This window comes from Oryctolagus cuniculus, chromosome 14, assembly GCF_051225735.1.
Source record: "Oryctolagus cuniculus isolate XC-2025 breed Fujian yellow rabbit chromosome 14, ASM5122573v1, whole genome shotgun sequence".
Taxonomy (NCBI): Eukaryota; Metazoa; Chordata; class Mammalia; order Lagomorpha; family Leporidae; genus Oryctolagus; species Oryctolagus cuniculus.
Genome location: NC_142880.1, coordinates 6,210,879 through 6,230,299, shown reverse-complemented (window position 1 = coordinate 6,230,299; position 19,421 = coordinate 6,210,879). Strand labels below are relative to the sequence as shown.

General features: G+C 47.2%; 1 long non-coding RNA gene across 1 annotated transcript; it reads left to right on the top strand.

Annotated features, from left to right (window-relative positions):
• The first annotated feature begins 4,041 nt into the window (after positions 1-4,041).
• LOC138845130 (uncharacterized) lies at positions 4,042-6,669 on the top strand. Its single transcript, XR_011381859.2, has 2 exons — positions 4,042-4,781; positions 5,423-6,669. It is a non-coding gene; the product is annotated as an uncharacterized LOC138845130 (long non-coding RNA).
• The last annotated feature ends 12,752 nt before the right edge of the window (positions 6,670-19,421 follow it).

Genomic DNA, 19,421 nt, shown 5'->3' with positions numbered 1-19,421 from the left:
TGTTGTCCAGCCCTGCCACCAACTGGACTTCCCAAAAGCTATGTCTCCTAACTTTTTATATGCTAACTAACACAAGTTTAATATGAGAAAAGGAAGAATATTCTAGGTAGGCAGTTCTGATTCTTGAATTTGGCATTTGGCGTAGGTTAGTGTAAAATCTGCTGTGTATGGATGCTGTGGGAGACAGCTTATTTTTACTGTGCTGACCTTTAAAACACCTCTGGGAAGTGGAAGAAAAGGGATCCCAGGAAGAAAAGCAGCTAGCATTTTGCTTCCTGTGTTTTTGTTCAGAGTTACACTGCATCCTGTTCTCCACCTTGTAGGGCAGGCAGGATGGATGGTTTAAAGCCCACAGAATTTTCAGGTATTCCTGTTATGTTCCTGGTGGGGTAGTGGGATGCAAAAGAGTGTTCTGGATCAACTGAGGCAGGGGTGAGCGGGCTGTCCCGGACCTGCCACAGCCCTGGATATCGTGGCAGAAGCAGAAGTCCCCAGCCTGCCAAGTTCCGGCCTTCTCCCCTGCCTCCTTTCTCTGACTTGAGTATCCTGATTCCATCTCTACTGAAATTTGTTCTGTGCCAGTTTTGTTCCGCATGACCTCAGATGTGTCAGTGATGGGCTATCAGAAGGCAGCTTAGTCTATGAACTTCACTCTGTGGCTGAGGAAAGCTGGGATGGTCTAGTGCCTTGTGCACGCCTTGCCCCACTGGGCTGGGCACTGACCTGAGAGCTTTCTGTGTTCAGATTCCAGATAGCTGTTTCATGGTGCAGCTGGAGGTGATGTGTGGTCTGTGACGGGAACAGATGTCAGTTTAAAACCTTGGGACTTGCAAAATATTCCTGTGGCCATTTTTTGAAGAACCACTGAAGAGGCCGTAGTCTTTCATTGAAGATGGAAAGGTGCCGTTGACTCACTGCAGTAACATGGCGCAGACAGGGAGGTGAATCGCAGATACAGGGTACGATACGGAAACACTGCATTGAGGTGGTCTCGGGATTCCAGAAGAAAACAAAGCGGGGTGGCAGTTCAGCATGCGACCTTCTCAGCAGCACACAGGCTGACCGAGTGTGCTGGGCGGGAGCACAGTGGTGTGTGGAAGACCTGAGGTACCTGTGGCACTTAGGGAGTATTAAGACATAAGCTTAGGAAGGTGGGCAGAGGGTCTTGTGTTCTCTCATTCCTGTCCATTACCTACCTCGGAGTCGAAGTTGACTGTGTTTTCCCTCCTGCCTAACACAAGACTCAAAAGCAGCCATGGTGCAGAGAGGGACAAGTGGTTCCATATCTACACTTCCTGGGTGTGCAGAAAAAGCTTCCTGTAGCAAGGGCTGGAGCTTTTAGCAAAGCCTTCAAGAAGACATAAGAAGCTGCAAACAGAGATTTTGATATACAGTAACAATAGATGTTCAAAATACATAGCATTTGAATACTATACAGTCTTGTTACGTATTCGTAATCAACAGGTCTCTATTAGCTGCCAAAAAACAGCACGTAGTTCATTATATACAGCTGTCTATGGTTTCTTTCATTTTAATGTAAACTAATCCCAAAAGAATCTGAAATGTCACACCCATATCAGAAAACAGGAGATAGATGAAAATGTATTTCCTGTGATTTTAAGAGCACAGATAAAACCCTAACCTCTGGTTAGTTCGTGTGTCTGGTGTGTAATAAAACAGTGAACTCTGAAGAGCCTTCCAGTTTTGTGTGTCCTATGAGTGAAAATGAGGTAAAACAGGTTGAGAGTGCAGCCTTCTGCGTACTGTGGAAGTGGAAACGTTCTGTATTCTTGTTACCTCCCCTTTTCACTTATTGGTGGCCTTGAGTAAGACTGAGAGAGCCAGAGCCACTTAGCTGGTTTGCTTTGTACAGGAAGTCTTAAATTCCGATTGAAACCGGATTCTGAGTAGAAGCGACAGTTACTAATTACTGTTGTTTTGCGTCTTGTCCGCAGCCACACACCTTCAGCCCAGACATGCAGGCAAGGAACTCTCATTCTCTGCCCCAAATCTTTGCATAGGGAGTGTCCATCGCAGTCGGATTACTTACCTCACCACTGAGCAATGTTGGAAAGCGTGCGCCTTTCCTGTGACGCAATGCCTTCGCGCCTTTACGTTCATACTACTACGGTTACATTTGTACTGCTACTAGGAAGAACTGGCCAAACCAAGTTGAAACAACGGCATTATTGGGTATGCTTAGAACTCAGGCAATATGAGCGCAGTTCAGAAATTCATGGGAAATGAAATTAAACAGTTTATTTAGATGCTAACATGTTAAGACCTATGCATAGTGTTTTCATAAGACGTTTTCCCATGAGCGTTCTGAAGATCCTGTATTCTGATGTGAATGGAAAAGCATAGTTAGTGTCTTTTAGTATATTTTGTGACTCTTCTCTGCTGTTTCATTGTAAGTACCAATTGATTGCAAGTGTTAATTAAAACAGCAAATCTCTGATTTCTAGTGCTCTTCAAAATAATTCAGAACGACCTGCTTGACTGTTTAATTTAATGTAGAACAGCAAAGTCTTCTCAGTTTGTAGATTTCCATTAATATCCTTAAAGCTAGCAGGTTTGGAGGTAAAAATGAAAAACAAATATTGGAAGTGAGCTTTGTTTGACAAGGAAGTCGCATAGGAGCAAATGTATAGAGATCCATGTCTTGTCCCCAAAGTGCCCATACCTGTCATTTATTGGCCACTTGAATATTTTTGACCAGCTGTGCTGTCTGGGATAAATACTGGAAAAATCGGGTAACTTGTTATGATGCAGCAAGTTAATAAGCCACTGCTTGGAATGCCCACTTTCCGTATTGTAGTGCTAATTGGAGTCTCAACTTCCTATCCTGCTTCCTGCGAATATGCCTGGAATGCAGCAGATAATGGCCCAAATACTTGATTTTCTGCCAGCCACCCATGTGGGATGTTCAGATGGAGTCCCTGACTCCATCAACTGCCTGACCCCGTCTCAGCTGTTTAGGGTATTTGTGGAGTGGCCAGCAGGTAGAAGGTGTCTATCTCACTCTGCCTTTCATTAAGTAAAAAAGTCTTAAACAACTGTCTTAAAAAGGAGGCATTCAAGGCATGGAGGATTTCAAGAAAGCCAGCATCAAAGAGTTTTTGCAGTGTCTCAGTGTTAAAAGTGATCTACAAGCCTAAGAGGATACCAAAACCTGGACCCTGGAAATTAAAAGTTACAAAGATCCTGGGAAAACTTAACATTCAGCAGGGACTCTTGAAAAGTGTAAGATGGAATTTGCCTTTTGGTTTGACTTGATAGAAATGCTATTTGCAAATTTTTGTCACAAATGAGGCCTCTATTAAATGTTGGAAAATAAGGAGAGTACTATGACTTATAAAATACGGGTTTAAGAAGTTTACAGGATGAAATTAAGAGCTAGAACACACAAATTGGAGCAATAAAATTGGATGCATTTTCTGAAAACCTCATTCAGATCTGTTAATCAGCTCTAAGCTCTAAGTGAACTGAAGGCCAGAACAGACACTTCTAACCCATCATGTTGGGTGCATTTAAGTATTTCCATTACGGACACTTTCAGAGAAGTCCAATCTGTTAATACAGAACAGAAAAGTCTGTTAAAAACGGGTGGTTCCTGAATCCCTAGGCGATTAGCTTGACCCACCATGAAATACAGAGAGGATGGATCTCTGGATCATCTTTGATTCTTACTCCACCATTAAAGATTGGAAAATGATTCCTGTCCTTTGTGACCCAGCAGGTAGATTCTGTTCCCAGAGGCATCCTTTGAGAACTGGCTCTGTGCCAGACCAGTGCTAGGTCAGAGTGTACAATGCTGAACCAGAGAACCCCTGCTGGCCTGGAACCTAGATTCTAGGGAGGACAACCAACCAAAAAAGTAATTGGACAGCTGGCGCCGCGGCTCAATAGGCTAATCCTCCGCCTGCGGCACCGGCACCCCGGGTTCTAGTCCCACTTGGGGTGCCAGGTTCTTTCCCGGTTGCTCCTCTTCCTGTCCAGCTCTCTGCTGTGGCCCGGGAGTGCAGTGGAGGATGGCCCAAGTCCTTGGGCTCCTGCACCCACATAGGAGACCAGGAGAAGCACCTGGTTTTGGATCAGTGCAGTGTGCCTACTGCAGCGGCCATTAGGGCGTGAACCAACAGAAAAAAGGAAGACCTTTCTCTCTTTCTTTCTCACTGTCCACTGTGCCTGTCAAAAAAAATAAAAATAATAACAAAATGTAACTGGACTGCACATGCAGTCTCCAATGAGGACCCAGGAGAGAAGCTGGAAGGATGATTTAGGTGAGGTGGTCAGAGAAGCTAATGATTGGGCCAAGACCTACCGCAGGCAATGTCAGCAGAGGTGAAAGGAACCATGTTTTCAAACCCAAGGACCGGGAAGGGCTTGAAACTTGGATGCTGGAGAACCCGAGAGAAAGCTTGCATGAAAAAATGAACATACTGAGTGACACAAAGAATGGCATGATGGGGCAGTAGGGGAGGCCCAATTCATGGTGGGCTTCGAAAGAAAAAGCTGGCCAATTCACGCAAAGGATGTGACCTTCCACAATTGCAGGAGCTGCTGTAGTGGTCTCTGAGACAGCTGACTGGGTTCATGTAGCAGGACACGGGAGAAGCTTCTGGATAAAACCCTGTGTCAGTCCTTGCTCTGAGACTGGTGCTGTGGACGTCCTACAGGAAAAAGCCGGCACCCTTCAGTTCAGCCCTGGATACAACTACCTCAGGAGTCCTCTGAAGGGGGATCCAGGAGAAAGTCGACCACTGGCTCAGGCTAGCAAGGTTAGTCGGCAGATCCATGATGGACGGGTGAGCTACAAAGTGCTGCTTTACCCCTCCCCAGCAGTGTCGCCCAAGACTCCCATGTCCAAACCAGCAAGAACCTTACAGGGAAGGCACTTCCAGGAAGTGGGCACAGACCAACCAGGTGACACAGTCGTCATGCCTTCTGAAGCCAGCCTCGACCTCAACCCCGCAGCTCAGATTACTGTGTTCCAATCTTCATCTTCCTGAACCCTGTTGTTCTGAACAGTCCTACTTTACGTCTATGCTGGAAATGTCCCAGTCTCCTCCCCTCCCCTCCCCTCCCCTCCCCTCCCCTCCCCTCCCCTCCTCTCCTCTCCTCTCCTCTCCTCTCCTCTCCTCTCCTCTCCTCTCCTCTCCTCTCCTCTCCCCCGTCTTGCTACCACCGGGCTGTGCTTGCTCTGTTACCTTCACATCTGCAGGGCCACCCCGAGATCATGCTCTGAGTTCATCTTTACTTGGGACCCCAGAAGGGTATCCAGGGGAGTGAGTGGAGGCGGTGCGGGGTGAGGGTGGGGGTGCTAGCATGCTGTTATCATTATTGAAACCAAGAAAAACACTGTAGACAAGATGAAAGATCTAGTAAAAATGTGTTCTTCCTGATTCTAAAACTTTAACAGCTGGGCTTTCCCATGTGGCATCATGTTACATAAATAACTGAGCCAGGAAACAGGCTGTGAAGAAGTCCAACAAAATGATAGATGAGCCTGGACACTCTGGATATCACACCCAAAGGAGCGACAAGGAAGTAAGTGGCCATTGGTAGGGGCTGGGCTCTGGTGCTGGCAGCGGTGACCTGCGACCATACAGGACCTGGCCGTCACCTGAGTCCTGTTTCCCTCGTTCTTCAGAAGTTTTCTGTCTGCTTAAGAATATTAACACCCCTAATCTACTCCTCGGGAACCTCTTCTGCTCTGTCGATGTTTGTCCTGCAAGTCCAGAGAGAGTGGCTCTCAGAAAATAAACCTGTTGAGCTTTAAGACTGAAACAAAGCTCTCAGTTCTTACATTTTCTCCCAGCTCTCCCTGCAGGGCTCAGCGTCCTCGGATGGCACACAAGGCCGAGAGGTATTAGGCAAAAACACTGAAGGGCGAGAAAGAGGATGTGGCTCTCCTTTTCCATTTATGGGACAGGGAAGTGGCCAGCAGAATTGAGACGTGATCCCAAGGGCAGGTAGAGAACAGGGGTGCCAGTCTCCCCTCCCCCCCTCCCCCGCGGGCTTGGTTTGCAGGGTCTCTGAACACCAGTGACTGTCCTCTATTTGTAGCACAACGTGGGCTTCTCCAATTCCCACTTTCCTTTCTCAGCAGTTGCTTATCCATGAACAAAGAGCCATACTAGAGAGCAGAAGATTCATTTCTCTGTTTCCCGGGCATGTTCTCCAACATGAGCGAATTGTACCCAGGAATTCACCACGCTGAGGGCTTGCTTTGGTCTCTGAAGGGCCACAGGACACATTCTGGGATTCCAGCGGTGGTTACTTCAGTGGGAAACATTTAAGAAGCATGCCCCTGTTCTCCCTTTCTTTACCTGGTTCTTCCATTAACCTTACCGATCTGTGACTGTCAGCAAGAACCAACGCGTTGCCTGTAGCCTAAATGGAGGAGTCACGTGACCTCGGACAAAGCGAAAGCTTCTAAAAACCCACGCATGGTAGTTTGATCACTCATTATTTCCCCTCCATGCGCTTTTGCTTGCAGGGGCCCAGGGCCCAGGCCATGCAGCAGCCCCTTATCCAGGGCCCCTCCCCATGGCCAGAGTCACGGAGCCACAGCTGCTGCTCTTCCTGGGCTTGCCAAGGGTGCCTCAAGCCCCCTTCAGGTCACATGGGACAGGTCTCCGTGGTGCTCTTACTCCCACCTAAAAACGACTCAAAACTGTTTTTCTCATTGCAAAACTAAAACATGTGACCTGTAGAAATGATAGGAAGAGCAACTGTGTACACAAAGGGGGAAGAAATAAGGTTTCCAGTAATCCCACCCGTCCAAGGTAACCACGCGAGTCAGGTACAGATATCCAGGTAAAAAGGAAACACAATTATTTTTACAAATGGAAGAAAATATGTTCTTTCAGCGTCCTCTTCCCCTTGTTTAATAAATTATAAACACCTTTGCACAGATCGCAGGTTTCTGCAGTTAGATCATGTGAAAACAACTGCAGAAGACAGCATTGTGGAATGCAACCTAAGTTATCTAACCAGTTCCCTGTCCCTGGGCACTTGGATGGTTTCCACTCTGAAAACAGCATGTTTAAGACGCATGACTCCCAGCCGGCGCCACGGCTCACTAGGCTAATCCTCCACCTAGCGGTGCCGGCACACCAGGTTCTAATCCCGGTCGGGGTGCCGGATTCTGTCCTGGTTGCCCCTCTTCCAGGCCAGCTCTCTGCTGTGGCCAGGGAGTGCAGTGGAGGATGGCCCAAGTGCTTGGGCCCTGCACCCCATGGGAGACCAGGAGAAGCACCTGGCTCCTGCCTTCGGATCAGTGCGCCAGCCGTGGCGGCCATTGGAGGGTGAACCAACGGCAAAGGAAGACCTTTCTCTCTGTCTCTCTCTCTCTCACTATCCACTCTGCCTGTCAAAAAAAAAAAAAAAAAAAAAAAAAAAAAAAAGCGCATGACTCCAATCACTTCAGCAATCTCTTATGATTAATTTGTGTCAGACATACGTGAGTTAAGAATATCCCGGATTTCCACTCAGTTCTGCAAGATCGGTGTTTTCTTCAAGGTCAGTGGTGAATACTTCCTTCTGATTAGGTTTCTCTTGGAAGTATCTCTCCACAGGTCCAGTATCCTGAACTTAGACCCTGAAGAAACAGCATGCATGTCTTGCAAACATTTAGTGGAATAGGCCACAGTACATTATAAACAATCACCTCTCCAGGCCCTGCCTTTCTGGTTAAGTCCCTATGTGCATCAAGTGTGGAATCAGCTGCTGATGTTGGGTAAGTACTTCAAAAAGCCAGTGGAAAATAGGATGAAAGGAGAAGTTTATTTTGGTGCAGAAGAATAGCAAAGTCTTCAGGAGGTTCATGGAAAATGCATACTATGAAAAAAACAGCATAGATTCCAAATTTTTGCACCAAAATAAACACATCTTTTAATTCCATTTTCCCACCAACTTTGGCAAGCGCCCTCCCATTTGGATGTAGTTATTAAACGCTGCAGGGCGGTGAGCAAAATGGAAAAGAACAACTCACTGTATTTTCAAAGCTCTTCATGTGAAGACTTACCGTCCCCAGGTTGGGCAAAAGAAATTAGGTCTCTAGGAAGTGATAGAGACAGAATAATAGCAAACACAGGAGCTTGGAGTGAGCTGAGGCTGTGGGTGTGCCCGGGAACATTCAGACTGATGCAACAGCGGAGGGGCACACGGCCAGCCATCTTACAGACATTGCTTCCAGATTTTCATTCATTCGGGGTGCAGAGGGACTGTAGTTTCACTTTATATGTTTATCTACTTAAAAGGCAGAGAAAAAGAGGAGGGGAGTTGAAGGAAGGAGAAAAGAATCCACTGGTTCTCTCTCCAAATGCTGGCAAGAGCCAAGGCTGGGCCAGATGGAAGTCAGGAGCCCAGAAATCCACTTGGATCTCCTGGATGGCAGGGGCCCAGGCCACTGAGTCATCATCTGCCGTCTGCCAGGATGCGTTAGCCGGAAGCGGGATGGGGAACAGAGGAGGCAGGACTGGGCCCAGGGCTCTGACGCAGGAGCCTCCTCGGCAGTGCCGCACGCCCACCCACCCCCAATTCCACTTTAAGAAAGAATCTTGTGCGGGATCGAGTCACACACACAAGAACAATGGATGTTTTTTAAGTCTATAAAATGGAATATTTATGTAGTGGTTAAATATATATATTGAAATAAATTTTTGATGTGGAAAGATGTACACAACATAATTGATGAAACTGTGTTACAGAATAGTTTCTGAAGTGTGATTTGTGTGTGTGTGTGCACGCAAGCATGTGTGTGCAAAATAAAAATATAGGATAAAATAAGTGCCAATTATATACATTTGAATTTCATACCCTGATTTTATTCATGCATGACATTTTCAGACCATCTGATTCTTACTACAACTTGCTTTACTGATATTTTTTCCTTCTTTGTCACATTTTTTCCTCTTTGTCTCGTAAGAATAGAAAGGTCTTGGTCACTTTCTCTGTTGAACCTCTTGCTGCATCTCCTTTATTTCCTGCTTTCCCCCACACTCGCTCTCTAAAACTAGCTGTTTCACATGAATTACAAGTATTTAAGGGTGGTCACTCCTTATTTGCCTTTAGAAATCCAGAATGTGGACATTATTTAGTAAACTTTCATCTATTGTATAAATTCTTAATTCTTTGAAGAAGCACAAATGGACTGAATTTACCCCCTAATTCCCTGACTTCAAGCATTTCCAACCATCAAGAAAAGCATTTAAATTTAGAACTGACGAGAAACAGACTCAGTTATCTCCAAAATAGATGCATTAAGAATTGCCTGCCAAGGGTTTTGTGTAAAGGCAAAAGATAATAAACTTAAAATGTATATACGAGCCAGTGAAAGTTTTACATATACACCGGAGTGAGTGTGATCCAATTTCCAGAAACAAGTACTTTGCATTAAATATAAAATTAATGCCAAGAAAATTGGTTTAAATTTTGAGTGATGAAACCCAATTCCATTCCATCTTCACTGAAATGCATCTATCCAGGGTTGCATGGCACAACAATGTCAACTTTATAAATTTCCCCGATTTTCTGGTTTATGACAATAATGGCAAACATATATCCGTTCACTTTACATCCCTTGTAAAACGCTGAAGAATCTGGCATTTATTATGCCATCCAATTATGTACACTTTGAGACTTTTGAAAAACTGTGCTCTTCCAAGAGCCAGACTAAAAATCAACTACTAAAAAAAGTGTCTATGCTTATCTCGATAACTCTGAATAAGGAAGTCTGTGCGTGAATGGTTTTGTAATAGTTAAGTATGGCTTTGAATACTTAAAAACCTTTTTTCTTGAATCCTGTTAATTACTGAAACCAGGTTAGTGCATGACACATTGGAGAAGCTTATTATATAGGATTTATGCCTATCAGTTAAAGCCTTTTTATTGCTTAATGGTTTATCCGCCTTTCCTCACCAGAGCGCACATCAGACGGATGTCTTAAGTATCAACAGGGAGGGGATCAGCTGAGCTGTCAGTGAGGTACAGCTGATCAGTTTGCAGATTGTGGTCATTTTATACTTAAAAAATGTTGATCCCTCCTTTGGAATCATAGCCTCCTCACCTAACTCATTCCTCAGATGCTGTGGGTGGAAGTTGTTTTGGCAGTTCTCAGAGGCATGCAATGAAAAGCCAAGCTACACCATGGAGGAAGTCTCCCCTACCCTGGCCACCAGTACCACCAGTACCACCAGTACCACCAATACCGAGGGGCCCTGGGCTCAGATCCCTGCTTTCTGCGCCCTGAGGGTTGTCAGTTTCTCTCTGCTTTGCCCAGCCACCTAGCTTCAAAAACAAAGCAGTAACAGCAAAAAGAAAAGAAGGCTGCTTCAGGCAGGGCTCTTATTTGCAAATAATAGATACTAACCCAGGAACAATTAAGCAGAAACTAGATTTGTTGGAAGAGTGTCAGTTATCTCATAGAACACCCCAGAAGGCCGTTAGAACATGGTAGGAAATCAGATGAAAACATAGGGAAGCCGGGTAGCTGAAACCTTGGTCAAGCTAATGCCGCTGTTGGACACTAGACCTTGTCTCTGGCCCTGTCCCTGAATGTGGGCTCTCTGTAGATGGACTCTGTTCCAAGGCTTCAAGAGCTACAGGTTCAGAATCCCAAGACTGAATATGTCAGCCAGCGGTTGCCACATCAGTGCTGCTAAACAAAGCTACTGCAGAATTCAGTGACTTCAAGTAACAGTAATGTATTCTGGCCGCTGTGTGGGTCAGGTGAGGATTGCATGGTCTAAGCTCTGCTTGGCTTCACTTGCCCCAGACCTCAGGGTGGGTTCTCACTCTTTATGAGTTCATGGGTTACCTGCCATTTCTTCTCATAGTGATGGCAGAAGTTTGAGACAGCATGCCGAGTTGTGGAAGTGCACGCCACACCTCTGCAGCCCGTTATGGGGTGAGCCTAAAGTCGGGGGCAGTGAGACAGATCCCAGCCCCCTTGGAGAAATATCTGTGATATCACTTAGCAAAGGCTATGGACACCAGGCGGGGGCAGGGTGGTAGAGAATTGGGAATAACATTTCAAATTACTCCAGTAACAATCCCTGTCTGCCAAGTGTAGATCCTGGGACAGTACCCTAGCTGCCAAGGAGGTGAGTTGGGCAAGTCCCTGTCCTCTCTATGTCTGTAGGGGAGAACATGTCTCATTCCCCACCAAGATTCACACCATGGCAGAGGCCTCGCAGAAGAGGAGTTCCCCATCCAAGCAACACATCTGCACACAAAGTACCAAATCGCCATGATTAGGGGCCAGCGAGCTAAGCTCCTGCCTGCAACACTGGCATCCCATATCAGAGTGCCAGGTCAAGTCCCGGCTGCTCCACTTCCTATCCAGCTCCCTGTTAGTGCACCTCAGAGAGCAGCAAAAGATGGCCCAAGTACTTGGACCCCTGCCACCCACAGGGGCTCCCAGCCCCTGACTTCAGCCTGAACCAACCCCAGCTGTTGCAGAAAGATTTCTCTCTCTCTCTCTCTCTCTCTCTCTCTCATCTCTATCTCCTCCCTCTCTTGTTCAAATAACAATAAATAAAGCTTTAAAAAAATAAGCAGGGATTAAAGCCGAGTACAGACCTGGAAACTTAGGCTGCATTTCAGACAAGAGGAGGAAGCAAGCCAAGTGGCAAGACTTGAGAAGATGAGGGTGCAGAAACAAGTGCGCTGGGCTGTGGGGTGCTAGTTACTGCCATCCTCCAGGGGGCAGTGTCGGGCCATTGCACAGCTTGCTCCGGGGGAGGGCTGTGGCCCCTGCTGCTCTTCATCCTCACAGGTCAAGGGTGAAAGCACCCTTGGTTGGAGGAGGAGAGGTTCCAGACTCAGCTGCCAATAAGCCACTTGTTGTTTGGGGCGGTGATAGGAGAAACTAGACTGTCAGCGTTTGGAGACTTGGGGGCCCAAGTTCCCATGGGAAACAGAGTTCAGATGCTGCTCCCCCACCCCCAGGGCAGGGACCACCCAGTGTGTGAGTTCCGTTCATCACTCCTTTGAAGTCTTGCTATTGCTAGGCTCGAAGCTGGGCTTGTTCCATTGCTAGTAGGGTGGCAAAAGGGACCCAGGGGAGGGCTTGATTTGGTAAATAAGCGGCAGGTGCTATGGCTGTTGGCGGCTCTTGAAAATCACCATTGCACACGTCATTAAGTCCACCCAGTCCACAAGGAGCATTAAAGGGACTCTGTCTCTCTGCCTATGAGAATGAACGGAGGTAAAAGGCACCCGGGGTGGCCTGGCCGTCAGAAAACCGTGTGCACTCAGTAATCAGTTCTGCCTTAGCACATAAAACATTTCAGCAAAACGTAGATGTCCTCCTTCCGCCGTCCACGCTGGCACACCTGTGGAGACCATCCACGTGTGAGCAGCTGGTAGCTGGCCCAAGTTTTCTGTCTGGATATCCTTGGAGCCCCACGCCGACCTCGTATTCCTACTTCTCCGAGAACGGCCCCAAGTGGAGCGGATTCTTCCAGGTGCCAAAGGAGGCCGTGGAATTCCTTCCCCCAGACCCTGGAACACAGGGGTCTGGGGGCCCATGGGGCTTGGAGCAAGTGGAGTTCAGGCCTCGATGAGATAAGCAGGAGACTTCTGGAAAGCTGCCCGGCAACTTCGCTGCTCCCTTTCCTTTTTAAAATCTTTTTTTTTTCTTTTTAACTTGGATGAGCTTATTTTTTTCCCCTGTTGTTTGAAGCTGAAATAAATATACCAAACACACCCCCTTTGGGGGAAGACGGGGTCAAGGACGTGTAGGCCCTCCAGAGACTCACGGTCATGCAGTCTTGCTTTTTACCAGAGGGCCCTGCTGAAGCCCCGCCTACCCACAGCCTCAGGTGCAGGTGACTCACTGAATGCGCCCAGCTCCTTACCCAGACAGGGACACCTGGCTCTGAGCCAACAGCTCTGTGATCCTTTGAAATACTGGAAAACTCTCCAAGACATTATGTACTCAAGAGGCAGCTAACTCTCCTGGAAAAGTCATAATTCTGCTTTTCCTGGGTCAGGCACTTCGTGAGTGTTCCCTGGGTCCTTGCCTCAGAAGAGAGCTCCCGGAAGTGCGCTCCAAGTGTACAGATGTTTCTAGACGGGTCATAGGTCATCTTTCCATAATGAGAAACAACAGCGAAGGAAATCAAAGGATGCTGATAATTCCTGCCAGCTTGCCGGGACAATCCCTCCACTCACAAGCAGGCTTTTGATGTAAGAGACTGGCAGCGATTCCTTTATGCCAACACACTAAGGGTTTCATTAAATTAGTGGAAATGAGGATCATAGAGACGGTTTAATCACTTGTCCCTTTATCCCTTACTCCTGGGTGTGAAGCCTAATTGAAGGGTGGACAGGAGAAGAGAGGAAGGGAGAAACCTTTAAGAAGGTTTTTGAAGACTGCTTAAATCACAGAATTTTGTTTAAAAACAAAACAAAACCTTAATCATTTGAGTCATGCTGGGGACTTCCAGTTTTCAACATCCTAATTCTGGAAGTCGTCTGATGACATGGGTGCTGTCATTATTCTGTTTATGGAGGAGGAAAATGAAGCTCCCTAAGCTTGGTGAGTTCGGGCACTCTGTCGTGGTCAGGTGCAGTGAAAGAACGCGACAGAGCGGTGGCTGGGACCCACGTCTGGTGAGCACCAGCTCCGTGCTGCCAGCTCTGATCCCTGCCTCCAGCCCTCTGGGTCCCGGTGTGTTCAGACTGTGAGGCTCAAAGCCGCAGGTAACTCCTGGAGATGGCGGGCGGGAGAGCACACTGAGAGCTTGCCTCCTGCTTGTGTGGCACCTCTTTGCCTTCTGCGGGAGGCTTCTGTCTCAGCGTGTTCAGGGCTGCTCTGCCAGGGCGTCTGAGCCGGACTACCTACACTGAGCAGGAAACTGACTGTTCCAGGAAGTCCAGAATTGACAGGAAGGCGTCTGGTGAGGGCCTTCCTGTTGCATCATCCCATGGCGGAAGGTGGACAGGCGCGAGAGCGAGAGCGATCCAACTCACAGCCTCAAACTCTTTTAAATGCGTATTAACCCCCCCACCCAGGAAGGGAAAGAACTTATGCCCTAAACACCTCCCGGTAGACCCCACCTCCTGATGGTTGCTGTGGTGGTTAAATTTCCAACAACTCATGCTTCCGGGGGAGTACATTCAAACCACAGCAACTCATTTGAAGAAAGAGCCTGACTCTTGGAAAACATTTGAAAACCAGGAATGTCATCCACTCCTGTCATGTGACCTGGGGGCCCAGAGTGCTCTGGGCGCAGTTAACAGTTGCTCCCTCGGAAGCTGGAATACATTAGGCATCGTCCAGTACATGCAGCTGTCGCTCACTCCCGAAGTTCGCATGGTGAATGGGACTCTGGTTGCTTTTACGCACTTTTCTCAGACCTATGCTCCTTAGTTTCTCTTTCACCTCACTCTTCTTCTTCTTTTTTTTTTTTTTTTTGACAGATAGAATTAGTGAGAGAGAGAGAGAGACAGAAAGAAAGGTCTTGCATCTGCTGGTTCACGCCCCCAAATGGCCGCTACGGCTGGCGCTGCGCTGATCCGAAGCCAGGAGCCAGGAGCTTCTTCCTGGTCTCCCACGGGGTGCAGGGCCCAAGCACTTGGGCCATCCTCCACTGCACTCCCGGGCCACAGCAGAGAGCTGGTCTGGAAGAGGAGCAGCGGGGACTAGAACCCGGCACCCATATGGGATGCCAGCACCGCAGGCGGAGGATTAACCAAGTGAGCCACGGCACCGGCCCCTCACTCTTCTTACACTAGAGCCTTAAAGGCTGCAGCCACTCCAGAATTGCTCTCCTCTCCAAGCAGTCTAGGCAAGAAAAAGTGTCTCTGCCTTTGTGAAGAGCAGGGATCTTCTTTCCCTTAGGCGTACAGCAAACACTCCTTCCCATCTCATCGGCCTGAAGAGGTCACGTGCTCATTCCTGTGATGAGGAGACTCACAAGTTATGACCCGTGGGGGAAAATAAGGTGTCCAGGGGGAAATCCGCGCACCTTTTCTGAAACAAGGGCACATCAGTGCTAGGGCAGCAACTGCTTGATTCCACTGCGTTCACAAAAGCACGTGCTCTAGGACAGGCTGAAGCTATGCTTGATAAGCTGGAAAAATGGAAGCTGAATGTTCTAGGGATAAGGGACTGACTCGGCAGTGACGCAGACGGTCTGCTGGTTGGGAAGCTGTGTGTTGGGCTCGGACTGACCCGGAGGGAAAGGTAGACAGCCAGGCAAGTGAGGAGCACTGGAGTCCATAGTACAGAAATGGACTGGCACACCAGCGCTTGCAAGACAAACCTGCAGGCCGGCGCCGCGGCTCACTAGGCTAATCCTCCGCCTTGCGGCGCCGGCACACCAGGTTCTAGTGCCGGTCGGGGCGCCGGATTCTGTCCCGGTTGCCCCTCTTCCAGGCCAGCTCTCTGCTGTGGCCTGGGAATGCAGTGGAGGATGGCCCAAGTGCTTGGGCCCTGCACCCCATGGGAGACCAGGAGAAGCACCTGGCTCCTGCCTTCGGATCAGCGCGGTGCGCCGGCCGCGGCGGCCATTGGAGGGTGAACCAACGGCAAAGGAAGACCTTTCTCTCTGTCTCTCTCTCTCACTGTCCACTCTGCCTGTCAAAAAATAAATAAATAAATAAATAAATAAATAAAAAGACAAACCTGCAAGCTAAGCATGCTTTTTGTATTTTTTAAATGATCAAAATTAAAGGATATCTCAGGACATGGAAACTGTATAAAATTCAAATGTCAGTGTGCTTAAAAACGTTTTAAACTACTTTGGCTAAACCGTGGCTGATTCATTTTTTCTACATATATATTGCTGTGACTATTTTGGAAATATTTTCTCTCTAGTGCTTTCTGGAACAGTCTGCCAGTCCCTGGTGTAGAACCCTGGTACCCAAAGCATGCCTGGTAGACTGGACTCGTATGGCCATCTGGGAGCCTGTTAGAAATTCTCAGCCTTGGGCCCATCCCAGGCTTCTGAATCAGGAACCCCAGGCGTGGATCCCAGCCATCTGTGTTTGTAAGAAACTGTCGGGTGAGGCGGACATAGGCTCAAGTCTGAGAGCCACTGGTCTAGAAGGAAAAGTTAACAACCCCAACGAGATGGTGTCGTAGAGCACTTTTTATGTTTTTAATCCCAGAGCAGAAGTCTTGGAGTCTGGCAATTAAATGACTAGTAATCATGGTGATGTGTATGAGATGGTGTTATGTATGGTCCTGTGTAAGTGTATGGCACTGTGCTGTGTGGGGCATTGTCAGAAAGTCAGCTTTCTATTCATGATCCATTAGACACCTCAATAGAGGCCTATGAAGTAAATACTACTGTTCTCCCCATTTTGTAGTTAGACAAACCGAGGCTTCATGAGATCGAGTCACAGTGTGCAGAGCAGGCGGCTACAGCTTGAGACTGGGATTTTTTTTTTTTTTTTTGACAGGCAGAGTTAGACAGTGAGAGAGAGAGAGAGAGAGAGACAGAGAGAAAGGTCTTCCTTCCATTGGTTCACCCCCCAAATGGCCACTAAGGCCAGCAAGGAGCAACCCGGACACAATCGGTGCCCCAACCGGGATTAGAACCCGGGGTGCTGGCGCCACAGGCAGAGGATTAGCCTAGTGAGCCGCAGCGCCGGCCTAGACTTGGATGTTTGACTCCAGGCTCAGACCTCTGCATGTCCACATACTCTGAATTCTGTAGGCGAGACAGGTGGAAGTGCTACTGGCAGAGAAAGCAACACACGCGGGCCACCAGGGTTGAGTTCTGCGGACGACACTTGGAGCTGCTTTCCCTTCTTGCATGGAAAAGGGCTTAAGCTCCACCAGACGCGTGGTCTTTCCTTGAGCAGGTCTGGCAGGACCTGCAGCACCAGCGCGGTCACCGGCGCTGCTCTGTAGTCTTACACACATGCAAAAAGTGACATTTTTCAGATCACTCGGACTCTGACTCTTGGTGCTACCTAGATCACAATTATTCATGTAGTGGTTGTTCTCCATGTAGTCGTCAGGATACTTTCCTTGCTGGACTTTTCCATGGCATCACAGGCTTGCTTTTTCTTGCTGAGAAGGCTGGGCAGGAAGGGAAGCAAACACAGGAGGATGGAGTTGGAGGAGGCGCAAAAAGCAAAGCGCAACAGGCCCGAGCTGGGTGCTGTGGACATCAGATCCAGGCAAGAGATGTCAGATGCCGGGGACTTGACCTTGGCGTAGTAGAAAAACAACACCATGTTGAGATGTAGGAAACGCTGCAAAGCTGCAATTTGAGTTTTGAGCGATCTTTTCCACACAGTGTGTGTGTCATCCATGATCTCCACAGGTTTCCAGGTCACTCCTCAGTGAAACCTGCGTTTCTGACTTCAGTCCGTAGCTCTGCACACCTTAATGTTGTGTTCAAAAATATGCACAGAGTATAAAAATTAGTCGCTAAATGTAGTTTACACATAGAGTAGAGGTTTATTAAACACACTGGCTTCTAAAGGTTAAAGGTCACCAGGTTAATCTATATGCTATAATAAATAATGGATCTAGGAGACCCAGGGCAAGTTAGAGAAAGTTTTCGATGGTTCAGTGCTTCTGTTTATGTTCATTGAATCCACTGAACCAACCCTGTGTGGTCAGTGTCACACAGCATGAGCTGAGAGTGTGTACAATGCTCACCGATTGATGGATTAGCCTGAAACATTAGACAAAGTTCTCATTATAAAGTATCATAAAGTAGTAATAAAGTATTTTCTAGAATACTAAAATACTATACAGGTAAAGAATGAACTAGATTAATAATGTTCACATTTTCCTGGGTTGTACATCTCTTAGAAGGATGCACACACCTATCCACGGGTCTGCTGGAATTCTCACTAGGTAAGGCACTCCACGTTAAGCACAGATCATTGTTTGGGTTTTCCATGTTTCTTCTAATTAAAGGATTCTGGGATGACAGGACTCTGTTTGTTGAACCTTCTGAATGCACCATGAGTCAGGGTCAGTGAGATGTGTGCCTGGTAACTCACTCCCCAGACTCCCGGGCGTCTCAGTGGAGTGCCACTGAAATCCCTTCCCCACGGACCTGCGGCTGGCAATTTCAAGAATATTTTGCACTTCCAATTAATTGCAACATTTAAAAGCTTCTTAACCAAGGGACAATTAATGAGAAGTACTTCATTAATTGAGCTTGGTTGTCTCGTGCTAATGTAAGACTGGGTTTCTTATGATAGCTTCGGAAGGTGCATTTTGTAACCTTTATCCATCACATGTAAGGCGTGTTGACCTTGAACGTTGTCAGGCTCAGATCCGTCTGTGCCAATTTGCCTGTTGTTTAGGGTAAACTTGCCTTATCAAATATGCTTCAGATTAGTGGAGGGAAAAAACAGTTCACCCGGTGGCACGGATGTTCACGGGGATTTGGGTTATTTCAAGATGAATGGCACTAGCGCTGCTAATTACCTGGTAGAACTGCTTTTGTTTCTGAAGGAGTGGGTTGTGTTCTAGTGCTGCTTAGCCTTCACGCTCCATAGAAGGGGGTTTCCTTCGGAAATATTCTCAAAGACTGAGCAGCGAAAGAGCGCAATGCCCACTGGGGAAAGAAATGGCGTAATTACATATGACACCAACATAAATTAAGGCTTTCCTTCTTCCAAATCCTGCTTCCTCCTAATGGCGCTGATAACTCAAGTGCTGGGTTTTATTAAATACAGCAGAAGCGAGCTCTCTGGAGATTAAGCCTGCTACTGGAACTCCTACCTGCTGCAACAGGAGGAGCCTTCTCCCCTTTGTAGCTGACAGACGGGCCCCTAATGAGCGCATTTTGTAGCTGCAGAGAAAGTAAAGAAGATGAAAGGAAAAATCTTTTGAAGACTAAGGAAAAAAAAAGTAAAATCCTGCTCGTATAGAGAAACCCCTTTAATTGTTTTCTAAGAGAGCAGAAAAGAACAGAATTCAAAGGTCACAGTGACTTGTTTGAGTTAGTCCCGTCTCAGCAGATAAATATTGTGTATAGAAATATAACTATGTGTGCTGGAAACCACTTTCGCACAATGAACAAAGGAGCCATCCCTAACGTGTGATTAGCTGATGCTCTCTGTTAGCTGCAAGTGCTGGTTTTCAAAGACTTTCTAAGTGAAGGGGCACTGTATTAATTGGCTAATGTGTTCCTTGGAACATCTGAGAGATTAAGACCACAGGATGCTTCGAGATTCTTTCTTGAAAGTATATGTGTACAGATTGTAAAAAGATGTAGACTGCAAGAACATCATCGTTGAATTTTACGTATTACAGAATGAACCTGTGCTTGGCATTCACAGATTTTCTACCGCACGCAGTGTATGTTCAGTGGCCATTTCAGACTTTCCAGCACCTTCAAAATTGAAAAAAAAAAAAAAAAAGTCTAATTGTAGTAAAATTTGCTCTCCATCCCAGATAGATGCTGTGACTTTAAATGCAAATTGCC